Genomic DNA, 13,713 nt, shown 5'->3' with positions numbered 1-13,713 from the left:
AAGACACCCTCAGTTGTTGTTCTTCCAACCATGACCGACCAATACAAGTTAAGTTGTATTGATTCTTTAGGAGGGGATGCCATGTCATTCTACCCTTGGCCATAGCTTTGGAATTATCAAAGTTTTTCAGTGTCAAGCCCAAGTCCCAAGTGAATGACTATTTCATATCTTATCTTCTTGAGGGGGTTAGGGGGTTTCCATTGCCAGATCCCACTACATTCCTTTAAGAGTCTTATAACCTACTGGATCACTACAAAACTAGGAGTAGTATTGTCTTTAAAGATTCTATTTTCTCACTTCTTCCAAATTTTCCATGAGACACATGGGGGAATTATTCTCCAGAATGTTTTTAGATATGGGTGATTAGATGATCTTAACACACCACTAGACCTCCCATTAAATAAGGACCCCCCCTAGAAATTTGATGCAAAAGGGAAGTTGATGAGAAGGTGTGGGATAGATTATGCTTCTTTGTAACTTAACACTCAATAGTTAGCTAACTAACATCCTCTCTTTTGGAGATTATTAATGGTGAGAATTATCAAGTGTAAGGCCATCTACCAAAAGAAATTTATCCTTGGAAGGATCCATGGGTGTCAGACCTTCCTCCAATCCCCCTAGGCCCCATCCCCTTGAGAAAAAAAAGATAAGAAGATTTCACCATAAGCTCTCCAAAAGGGGTAAGTCACCAAACCAAAGAGTCACCAACTGGGGGGGAAGGGATCCTATAACTCTAGAGAAGATCTTGGAGTTACAGAGTGAGCCTCGTTCAAGTATTCTACTGATTATGAATTATTCTCCATTGTCTGTCAAGGGAGATGTAGCTTTGAATTAGAGAACCATTATGTCTCGTACAAGCCTCTCTCAAGGGTTGAAACCTAGTTTGCATCAGGGGGTCATCTTGTATCTATTGGTCTTCCCATAGTTCAATTTTATTTCCATCCCCCACAACCTAGTGACCACATGCATCAATCTCCAACAAACCTTAATCATGAGGGCCTTATTCATATTCCCTATCCTCCTAATCTTCAAACCCCCAAGGGCCTTAGGTTGACATATTTTTTCCTAGCCCACCAAGCTTATTCCAGATTTATCTTTAGAACTTCACCATAAGAAATTTCTTTGGATTTCTTGGAGTTTAAAAATAGAGAGGAAATATGTTGGAATGCCCTACAAAGAGGCTGAGAGATGTTGGAGTTTCTTGATGCTACTTAGGATCTTTCCTTTCTAGCCTACAAGCTTTCTCTAGAAGCATTCAACAAGCCCATTCTAGTACTAGCTAGAAACTTCCTTAATTGTGAGCAAGAGGCCAACATAGGTATCCAAAAGATTTGCCTCCTAGCATTCGAGGAATTTGGTCACCTTTTCTATCAGGCTAGTGTCTATATTGAAAAATACACTTTTCTTTTCCAATAATTTAAGCATTCTCTTGAAACATTCTCATATTGATTCAAAGTTGCCTTCCATTCCCTAGCTTCATAGATTGAATATACGCCAAATAAGAAGGTGTCATCAAAAAATTGTTGGATAACTTGTGGGGGGCACAAAGACATAGGTTTGAACCCTTTTATTGTACCAAAATTAGCTAGGGCCACTAAATTTCTACTTAGCACCTCTATTACAATGATAAACAGGTAAGGTGATTGGGGGTCACATTGATAAAGTCCTTAGGAGGAAGAAAAAAATCTACCTGGGGGCCCATTAATAAGAACTAAAAATGTTACATTGTTCGCAATGGTCTTGATAATTCTAATAAAATTCTTATTGAATCCAAACTTGGTTAGAATATCAAAAATAAAATCCCTCCTAACCTTATCATAATCCTTGGAAATATCAATTTAATAGACCATATTAAGTATCTACCACCCCATTACAAAACCATTCTAGTGTGGGCCTATAAACATATCAAGCATGAGCTTGAAGTGGTTAACCATAATCTTGGTGAGGACTTTATAAATTATGTTGTAGAGACTTATGGGTCTAAAATCTTCAAGATGACTAGGGCCATCCATCTTAGGTATTAAAACTATGAATGTCCGGTTAAGTTCCTTCAACAACTTGCTAGTTCTGACGAAGTCAGTCACAATGTGAACTATCTCATACTTATTGATATCCCACAATTCTTGAAAAAAGATTGGGACAAACACATTAGGTCCTAGGGCTTTGTACTATTCATACTAAACACTTCCTTTATTACGTCCTCCTTGACCTTACTAGCCATGACCTCATTCATCTTGTCACTCACCACCATATTTATTGACCTTTGAATACTTTCTTGCATGTTACTGCTGACTTGAATAAATGGTGGGTTGTAGATCTCCTAAAAATAATCATTTTCCCAATATTCAATATCCTCCACTTCTCTTATCTCCTAACCATTATTGTCAACCAAAATTTTTATGGTGTTCATCTTTTTCTCATTAACGTTGATCTATGGAAGAAGGCCATATTTAGGTTATAACCCTCCTCCAACCATTGAACCCTAGATCTTTGCTTCCAAAAGATTTTATCCCAATTCTAAAGGATCTTCCATCTATCCTAGTACTCCCTCTCCTCTTTCTAATGTCCAATGTTGGCATTACCTTGAGCCAAAGAATTTTGAAGAGATTATAACTTCTTTTGAGTAGTCTTATATTCCTTGGAAATATTTCCTAACAAATATATTCTCCATCATCTAACCTCTTTGTGGATTCCTTCAAGTTTTGTAGCAATATAGAACATAGTTGTACCTTCAATCAAATTATTCCACCACCATACAATACAATCACTGAACTCTGGGTGTGAGTGCCATATGATTTCATACCTAAAGGGTCTTTGTCTATTAGTTTGATTCTATGTTCTTAAGAAATCCATCATAGAATGGTCTGAGATGGTCTTTGGATCCGCCTTTAGGGAGGTATATTGGAGAATGTCCCAACCAGCTAAGATAAGGGCCCTGTGAAGTCTCGCCTATATTAGACTTTTCCACATTTTATAGTTAGACCATGTGAAAGTTGAACCTTGAAGGTCAATATCAATCAAGTCATTTCTCCTAAGGAAGCCCTCCAAATCATGCATACTCTCAGAGAAATCCTCCAATCCCCTATTTTCTCTAAAAGGTAGAGAGGAGTATTAAAGTCTCTCATACACAATATGTTTTCCTATCTCATTCAATCTACCACTTTAGGTTCCTTGTTCGAGACTGCCAACCTACCATCATGAGTGTTGGGGTCATAGAAGTTGAACAAATTCCATTTACCATCTTGCGAGATGAAACCCATCACCACAAAATGGGTATTGACGAGGATCATCCTACCCACCACCTTGTCTAGGTTCCATAGCATTGCAATGCCTTTACAATCACCATTAGCACCACTATAAGAAAATTTAGCTCTTGGCCAAATTTAGTTAGCCACTCAAGAGAACACCTACTCTATTATTTTGACTTCCTGCAAAAGAATCATGTTAGTATTAAGTTCAATAATTTTTTAAAAATAATTCATATTGGTTCTTGGGGCTATTAAGACCTCTTACATTCTAAGATATTATCTTCATCTCTTATGTGGTTGGATTTCCTTCAAGGTTATTTTTTCTCCCTTGCACTATTTCCTTTTATTTTTCCTTTTGACAAAAGTTGTTCATTGAAGGTCTACCCACCCTTACTATTGACCCAACATCAACCCTATTTCCACCTCTATGCTTCCTCTTAGCAACCATCAATTTAGCTTCATCACTTAGGTACTCAAGGCTTGCAACTACAAAAGTAGGGGACAATATTTCTACAATAACTAGGAGTGAAACCATTAGAGGACCACTTGTGAGTGGTGAGTCGTTCCCATTGCTTGGGGATATGTTGTGGGGAGCAATCATTTCAATCTCATGCATCTTCAACTGGCTCACCTGTCCTTCCATGGGTTGGGCCATTTGCATGGCATGAATTTCAAAAATCTCCCCCTTCTCATGCTCCCTTATTACCTTTTCCACAAGTTGACCAGTGGTGATCTCCTCTACTTTCTCATCAACACACTTCTCCATAGGGATCCTCACCCTCTCCTTTTTCTTACAACGAGCTTCCTTTAGTTCCTGGAGTGCCCTAAGATTTGCATCCATCAATCTTACTAATTTTGTGATCCCTTGGGTTTGGTTTGGTTTGGACCCTCTCTGTCATGTTTGAGCTTTCAACCACCACTACACTAGGTGAGGATACTTTAATTTTATCACCCTTTTTACATTCCACTATCAAGTGGCCAAACATGTTGCACCATTGGCAGAAGGGTGCAACATTCTCATATACAACCAGTTGCGACCAAGTACCCCATTTTGATTTCAGATCTAGCATGGTCAAAAATGGTTTATTTATATCTACTTGGTCAAATGTCCAAATGAGTTTCCAATCCATCTAAACACTCACTCATCCAAAAAATCCAAGGAGAGTCTTGGTAATCATATCCATAGTGACATAGATCTGTAGAGGTCATACTCAAGGCTAAAATCTAGTTTCCATTTTGTGACCATCAGTAAGTGTTTTCCAAAGTGCTAGGAACCTACCATGACCAACTCACGGTCCATTTAAGCTATGAAACTAAATAGGAAAGGGAGCCTTCCATCATGGAAAGAATCAGTGATCTAGAGAGTTCCCACCTAGTGGAGCACCATTTTTTAACCATGTCGACCATAGGTTCAGATGAAACAAACTTTCTAGCAAGACACACAGATAGTCCTAAGGAAATCAAATCAACCACATAGTTTGAGAGTGAGATATGTGGTCCTATAGCCCTTGAGGAAAATGTGGGTTTCTCTCTAGAGTCCATAGAGATCTTGGATCTCACAATAACCCTCAACCAGTTTCACTTTGAGATCTCAATATTGACCACAGTTGTCATTGGATCCTCTAGAGAGTGGGGCCCCAAATAGGTGCAATCATTAGGAACATCACTGCATGGTTCCATCAAGCTATGATTTATTACTGAATGCAACACCCAAACATTGTCAAATTTAGCCAAAAAGGACCAGTTTGATCTTTAGGCACACATGTACCAGCTCCAACAGAGGGGGAAACAATGGGGGTGGGAGGTAATCCACCCACTTGATGATTGTGAAGGCATGAACTAGAGTTGTAGGTCGTATCAAGCGGGAAAGTTACAAAGCCAATATATAGTTTTAAATTCCAAATTCATAAAATTTATCTATCAATATGATGTGTAGAATATTGATATAATTTTCTCTTGTGTTTGGAGAACTTTTTAATGTGCAGTGAAGCTAAAAAACCAAAAATAAAGAACGTCATACCCATTAAATAAATCTAAGGCTAAAATCCAAGAGCACTTTATATAAAGAAAAACCACAATCACAACGAGAAAATGGGGGTTTAAACCTTGGTGAAAATGACATCTACACTAATACTTAATCAAGAAGCTAAGTTGTGTACCTCACAAATAATATTAACATTAATTAAAAGATATATTCAACATTAAAAAATTAAAAAATTATTATAAAATCAATTATAAATATAATTAAATAAATTGAACTTAAAAAATGAAATGACAACATTAAAACTCAAAATAAAATTTATATTAAAAAAATTAAACACTATAATTTTATCATATCTATTAAATACTAGAACAAATAATAAAGTTGAATAGTAAAATGATATGAGGTGATTGTTTAAAAAATTAATGTAATGTTACAATGATTAATATTTTATTTAACCAAATAAAAAATTAAAAGAAAACCACCCCATTACAATCTTTAGCTTTATATAACATAAGTTACTGTCCACATTTAAAATATTAGTCCTCATAGCTAACTTGATGCAAATTGACAATTTGAATTACATAAATTTTGACAAATTTATTTTATATTTCCTTTGAAAATATAGTTTTAATACATTAAATAAAGAAAATCTATAAACAATCACAAAATTTATCTAAAACTAGATAAATCTTTCTATTCATTCAAAATATTATAAAGCATTCTTGATCATAAGATTAAGAATCAGCCACTCAAGATGATTACAGACAACTACTATATTATGAATGCCTTATTAAATAGAAGTCTGGAACAATTTAAGATAACTAATGAGAAATTTAGATAAAACATTGAGTATAATTTAACTCTAAATAAACAAAAATGTAAGGGGATGATCATCTACTAGTGTAAGAAAATAAAATAGCCTAAGAGTGAGTAGATATTGTATGATTTGAATATATTGCAAGGAAACAAAGATAGATTGTATCGAGACTTTGACGATATTAATTTAGAGTAACCGGGTGACTGATTCCTTGTCTTTTCGATGGAAATAAAGAAAATACCACACAACTTCCAAAACTCACAATAAGGGGTAGTGCTTATAGTAGCTTGTTTATACTTTCTTCACTTGAGGGATACAATCAATTGACTATATTTTTATCTGTAAGAGCTAGAACAACAAAAACTACAATTGCCATTCTAGAGTGCACTGTATCCATAAATTTAAGCTTATAGTCTTTATCTATAGGAGGCTTAATCTTTTCATTTGTATTTCAGGCCATAGTGGCTAAACCACTTTTGGTGGCAATTCCATAATGAACTTTCCCTATAGAGTAATCTTTGAATGTGTTTGTCAATGACAAAATGAAGGAATCAATTCCTAGAATGCCCAAGATGCATGCCACAAAAATCTTATTCCACTTTTCATAGGATTTGTTACTCGAAATGAGATTAGAAAATGCTTGAAATACAAACAAAACCCTAGTGGGCAAAAGCTTTGAAAGATTTGGTAGTGTAGTTTCCACTGAATAAGTAAACACCTTATAAACTATTTTGTGGATTGAAAATGAGTCCTTTGTCTTCTTGTTGAAATATCTCATACGTTTTGGTTGTCCTTGGAGCCAAATTCTCACCTACTACCCTAACAACCTGCAATAGTTACAAACAATGAATACATATAGGTAAGTTTTTCAAATTTGAAAAGAGGGGGAAATATTTTTGGCAAGAGACAAAAGTAATGAATTAGTCTTGTTTGATCAGTTGAAGAGTTTAAGAGTTCAACAGATTAGAAGTTGCAGAGAAGGAAGAAGAAAAGGAAGTCCATCAGCAGATCAAGTTTAAGAGTAGAGATAGAAGGAAGTTTGTTTCGTGCCTACAGTTGCACGTGTTTCTTCTTTTGTCATTCTATAAGTTGTTATTGTTACTTTGACCTATTGAAGTAGTGATTTCTCGAAGTGTTATTGTATACAGCCATTAGAGCTACAAATTTTAAGTTTTAAGTTTTTATGAGTTTGAATATTTTAGGGTTTTATGGTTGAAGCTGAATGCTACCAAATTTTGTAATAGTTTACCATATTTGAATAGCAAGTAGGAAAGTAGTCATACTTGAATCTATTGTTATTCCTATATTTATTACATTTGAGAAGTTGTTGAAAGTTTCATACTTTGGCTCTTTGATTTTAATGGTGGAACAAACTCATGTTGTAAGTCTGATCACTCAGCATCAACTTCTGGTAAGCACCACTTTGCAATTGATGCCAAGCTCACTCATCATTTATTTGTGCCAAGTTACCCTTTGAGTGTCAAGGTCACTCAATTTCCTCTTGTTCCTAGTTCACTTGTCACCCTCCTATCACTCGGCACCTTCACGTACCATGCAAAATTTGCATTCAACACCTTCACGTGGCAAGAAAAACCGTCACTTGACACCTTCATGTGCCAAGAAATTTTTTTAGGTTTGTGATTTTATTTTTCACATGGTATCAAAGGTTTGAGGCCCAACATCCATAATGAGTTATGGCTGTAGGAAAGATATGGCAGTTATTGGCATTAAGTTATTATTTCCATTAGTGGCAACACTTATCTACATCAGTATAGCCATCGAGAATTCTAGTGTTAACCGAGCTTCATAGTTTATACTGAGCTTTGTAGTTTACACCAAGCTTCACAATTTACACTGAGCTTTGCAATTTACATTGAGCTTCACAGTGTATACTGAGCATTCAATGGTTACCTTGTAGGTTCACCACTTAAATAGTTCATATCAAGCATTCATGAAGCTACTAAGTGAATGTGCAATCTAGTAGTATATACCAAGTCTACAGTGTTCACTGAGCTTCACAGTGTCTACCGAGTCATCAGTTTGTATGATGGAAGCCAGTGTTTACCAAGTGATGGAAGTGTAGTGTTTACCAAGTGAAAGCAAGGTAAATGAAGGATTTAGTTTTTACTGAGTGATACTTTATCTACTGAGTCTCCAATGGTTATCGAGTTCCAAGCTATGTTGTGTGATTAGTAAGGACCGACCACCTTCTTCTATCGAGTGCATGATGATGCCAAGTAATGCAATGGATGCTGAGTATCAGAAGGTTACCAAGTCAACTTGAAGAACTTGAGTTTTCTACTGTTCAACCAACTTAGTAATATTTTGTTCACTTGTGTTTTGGCCGATCTTGCAATTGTAATTATTGGAATGGTATACATGTAATTTATTATATCATTTGCAAGATATGAATGAGTATGAATATGTAATGCTTTAAGAAGAATAAAAAGAAAATCAGTAGCACAGTAGAGTATTCAAAAACATCTACAAGGAGCAGTAAAGATTCATCACTCACAAGAGGTGATCTATACTTCAAGGATCTAATTAGAAATCAAGTTGTAAGTAGATCTATTGTTTCATCCTAATAGGTGAATCAATCTTATAAATCCTTTAATAGGGTAAACTTAACTGTCTTTTTATAAATCTCCTAACAGAGTGCATACTTAAGTGTATGTTTGTAAATCCTCTAACAAGGTAGACCTAGCAGTCCTTTGTGCTCCTAATAGGGCAGTTCACCAGAAGTGGTCATTGTAAGCCCTAACAGGCTAACTTCATACTATAGTAATGAAGTTTTATGGGTACCATCCCCACCCTAATTTTAATTTCTATTTGAAAAGTTTATGGGTTACCAAATCACTGTGTAAATGTGTTATAAATGTTTGATCTCTTATATATGCAATAGATTAGATGAATGAATGGTGAATAGTATATATAGTTAAAGTGCTGAATTATTATAGAGTTTTGAGGTTACTGATTCACCTTGCCCTCTCAGTAACCTATCATATCTTGAATATTTCCAACAATTGGTATCAGAGCTTTTGTGGTTCTCAAGATAAAGTTTGACAACTTGAGAAAAGATCAAGGAAAATGGAGATATTTAGACTTGAAAAAGCTATTGAAAATGAAAAGCTAGATCTGGAAATGGCCATGGCTCAACTCAAAGAAGAAAAGGAGCATCTTTCCCAATCCTTGAAAAGAAGAAAGGAACTTGCAAGACAACTGAATGACCATCAATATGTTGAAGAAAACATTGAAGACCTTTTACCATCAAGTAGTTCATATGAAGCTAATGAGGCAATCAAGGAACTCTTAGCAAAGAATGGCTCTCTGCAGGAAGAAGTAAGAAAGCTTAAAAGAGAACAAGAAATCCAATCAATCAGGCTATGTGAAGTTTTGGAATAGAGAAACAAGGAAAATGAAGACTTAGAGGCAAAAAATAATCAATCCCTTCATCATGAAGACTTATAGATCAACTATCTAATGGAAATGAAGAAATTATGAATCTGAGATCTGAAAATGAAAGCCTGAGGAATGATTTAATCACTGAAAGACAAATCAATGAAAGCTTACAAAGTGACTTGAGATCTGAAAGATAAATCAATGAAAGTTTGGAAAATGACTTAATCACTAAAAAGCAGGTCAATGAAAGGATGATAAAATCTCAAGTAGACATGACTCAATTAAATCAACAAAGTGAGCAGAATCTTCATAGACAAAAAGGTAAAGCTGGTTTGGTTATAAGGAAGAAGGTGAAACCTCCAAACAAGGTGCCCAAAGGAATCAAAGGCCTACTTGTAATCACTATGGTAAGTTAGGTCACACATCAAACAAGTGTTGGAGCAATGGAAAAAGTAAATTCAATGGTAAATGCTACAATTGCAGTCAGCATGGTCATAAAGCTAATGAATGCAAGGAGAAACTAAAATTTGAAGGAAATTGTCACAAATGCAAGAAGAAATGCAAGAAGCATGGTCACAAGGCATTCCAATGTAGATCCAAATCATTCAATCTAGCTGAAGAACTTGTTAAAAAAAATTTGGATGGGACTACAATACCTGGTGTAGATGTCATTATTGTGGAGAATGTGGACATATTGGTATAAACTATTCAAGAAATCACTTAAGGAAGAAGGAAACTACTATAAGGTGCTATATATGCACATAACTTGGTCATATAGCTAAAAATTGCATAAACATAGGAAGAGTTGAAGATAAAAAGAAAGCTAAAGTTGATGACATTCGGAAGAAAATGAGGCAACAATGGATTCCTAAATCTACTGAGCAAGATAGTTCAAATGATGGCAATGTCACTCAAGAAGTGGGTGACTCCACCATCTCCAGTTAGATCCATAAACAAGGATATGGAACTACATCTTCTAGTGATATCTTAAAGCAGTTCCAAAATAAAAGGAAGCAAAATGATCAAATCAGTATTCCAGATACACAAGGATCAAAGAAAGCATATCTTTCACCGAGTTGCATCTATCGAGGAAAGTCGGTTGAAGACCTTATCGAGCTATGTCAGGAGCAAAAAAAGTTTTGTTCAATCACCAAGTTGTAAGCTTCTACCTAGCAAGTACATATAGCCTATTAAGCACTATGCCATCTCAGCCACTTTTGTACTGAGCATTAATGAAAAAATTTTCTTCAAAAAGACAGAATTTGATTTCATTCTCCATCGCAATCATAGAGCCAAGAGATTTCCAAGTGCACTCAAGCAAATTCCAAGAAATTTCGAGCAATTTTCAAGCAAAGAATTTGTTCAAATTTTTCTTACACCTACCGAACAATGATGGCATCTAGGAGTAGTAGTAACACCAAGGCAAAAAGAGGTTTAGAAATGCTAGTTAAAGGTGTAGAGTGGAAGGTGCCAAATTTCAAGCTAGTTGCAGCAATTTTAGAATCACTCAACTCTAATAGAGCTCAATCGCAAACTCCACCAAAGTTACTTCTCATAAATGACTTTCGTACACATTTCAAATGTTCTATTCAAGAGATTGGGAACCTAGAAATGGACAACACCCTAGGAGAAATGAGTGTTGATGGCTCTTTGAAACCCGAGCATAAGAATCTAGAGACCAAAGGGTTAACCCATATCTTGCATATGCCAAGAAGTTTCCAAATTAAGTGGATCAAGTACATACTCAGTCATGTTCACAATGGCCAACTATGGTTAGAGCAGCCAATGTTAATCACCAAGAAGATGATTCATACGATTACCAGTCTCCCCATGCTAAGTAAAGTGAAAACTACCAAAACCCTAGCTCAAGATGACCTTCAGAAGAAAACCCTAGCTAAATGTGATGGTAGAGGTTTGAAGGTTAGCACTGTATCTGATGTTGAATTAAGGTTTGACATTCACATCATTGCCCACAAAATTTATAGCTCTAGTCATTTGAACAATGTGCCCTGTGAGGCTATGGATTTGGCATTCAAAATTGTGAAGAAAAATCTTGAATTTGACCTATCAGAATTATTGTTGAAAGAATTGAACAAGAACATGGACAACATAAGGACTTCAAAGAATAATCCCTGCAAATTTGGTTCCCTATTAACTTGTTTATTTTTCTATATTCAAAAATTCTTTCCATCAAAGGGCTCAATTTGATTGAGAAAAGACACCCCAATCCTATATCAGATTAATGCGTTTATTACAGACATAGGTGAAAACTTTGAGAAGGTTATAAATAATTATTTTGAAGATTTCAAGGAAAGAATGAATAATAGGTTCCAAATTCCACCAAAATCAGTTGAAGATTACAAACATGATGTATGCTTCATGGTTGATTGTGACAAGGTATACATTCAAGTAGTTAGACCTCAAGTTGCATGGGTGAAAGCTCTTCCTTACAAGGTAAATATTAATGAGGCTAGGGACATTATTGAAGCACTGGTAAATGAGCCTGTAGATCCTATGCTTCCTACCTTTGGCACTTATGATGAAGCCAAGACTAGAATTGAGCTTGAAATCAAGGTACCCTAGGCTATAAGCAAAGGAAAGAGGAAGATAGCCAAATTGAAAACTACAACCGGCCCTCTTATGCTTATTGAAGGAAAAGGTGAGGATGATGAAGAAGAAGAAGAAGAAGGTGAAGAACTTGAATCTGAAAAAGAAGAGGAACCACCAAAGAAGAAAGGGAAGGTGATTATCACCAAACCTAAGAAGCAGCCTACTGTAGTATTCTCTAGAAGAACTAGACAAGGCAAGTAGGAAACTATACTTGTTAGGCCTCCACTCACATTTGAGGAAAGGCTAAAACAATTGGAAGAGGGAGCTAGCATCACAAGTTTCAAGGCATTGAAATTTGAAACAAGAACTGATGCAGAAAAAATGCAAATTGAGGAACTGGTACTCAATAAGATGGAAAAATGGAAATACTCCCTAGACCAGCTTGCCCCTCAAATCTCCAAAGAGCTATTGGAGAGATTGCAACCAAGGTGGGAGTCAGCCACCCAAATAACCAAGGACATATATGAGCAATTCTTGAAGAATATTCTACCAAGTCTTACTAAAGCAGAAATAAAGGCAGCAATGAAAAAGAATGAAGGTAAAATGATGATTAGATTTCACACATGTTTGATTTTAATTAAGGTCATTGAGCATGTTGTAAGAGATGCAACAAACACGTGGAAAAAAATCTATCATCTGTAGAAGCCTAGTGATGATCTTGTTGAAATGAAGGATGATGATAGAAGTGACAATGATGATTTTGATAGCACTTCATCCATCATAGTTACTCCAGGAGAGTTGCATGCACCAATGGAAGAAAAAGAGGAAGAAGACAAGGAGGAAGAAGCTGATGGGGACACAACCCAAGAACATAATGGACACAACAGAAAAAGGAAATTATATTAACTGAGAAAATAAGCTAGTACAAATAGTACAAAGAAAATAAACTTTAGAACATGCCCTAAGGGCTTACAATAGCATAAATCTGGAGAATATTTCTCCTTTTAGCACCTCCTCTCAAACTCCACTCCGAACTGCCTTTTACAATGCCAGAAATCTCCTTAAATAGACCCCAGAGGGTTAAGGACTAGGAGTACATTCTAGTAAGTGCTAGTAGGCATCCACCGAAAAAATAGAAGGTTCCAAAAGCTGCGTTAGAAGCCGGTGCAAATCTAGAAGAATCCAAAAACGGTAGCTGAACTTCCGAGAGGCATAACTTTTGAACCGTAGCTCCGATTGATGAACCGTTTACATTTTTGGAAAGCTCTCGAAGTGCTCTATAGACCTATCGAGGAGCTTCACTCATCCCCCATTTTTTGACCCTTTTCGAGGTCATTTAATGCCCCAAACTTGACTTTGAAGCATTCTTAGGAGGTCTCCAAAACCCAAAAAACTGCAATAACTTTCAAACCGTGGGCCCTTTTGACTTGATTCTTTTTTTGGAATGCTCTAAATCATAATTAGATTCATCTAGCCAATTCACACCTTCTAGGCCACCAAAATAATGGCCAAATTGCATGCTCCTATTTTTTCAAGATTTTCAAACACACTGATAGTGGAACTGGGAGAGTTTGAACCTTTATTTGACCCAAATGGGTATCCAAAAATGTAAAGACATGAAACAGAAACTAAGTCTAAGTACTTTTTTTTTTTTGGGTGACATAGGATTGCGCTTATACCTCTGGATGCTCCTGCATCAGAGACACCCAGGGTAG

General features: G+C 35.9%; 1 pseudogene; it reads right to left on the bottom strand.

Annotated features, from left to right (window-relative positions):
• Nucleotides 1–6,230: 6,230 nt before the first annotated feature.
• Nucleotides 6,231–6,827, bottom strand: LOC149537357 (protein DMP4-like; annotated as a pseudogene).
• Nucleotides 6,828–13,713: the final 6,886 nt, after the last annotated feature.

The sequence above is a fragment of the Cupressus sempervirens genome, chromosome 9 (genome assembly GCF_028749045.1).
Source record: "Cupressus sempervirens isolate cs-2001-9-10 chromosome 9, ASM2874904v1, whole genome shotgun sequence".
Taxonomy (NCBI): Eukaryota; Viridiplantae; Streptophyta; class Pinopsida; order Cupressales; family Cupressaceae; genus Cupressus; species Cupressus sempervirens.
The sequence above is the reverse complement of the archived record's forward strand: the minus strand, read 5'-3'. Positions and strand labels throughout refer to the sequence as shown.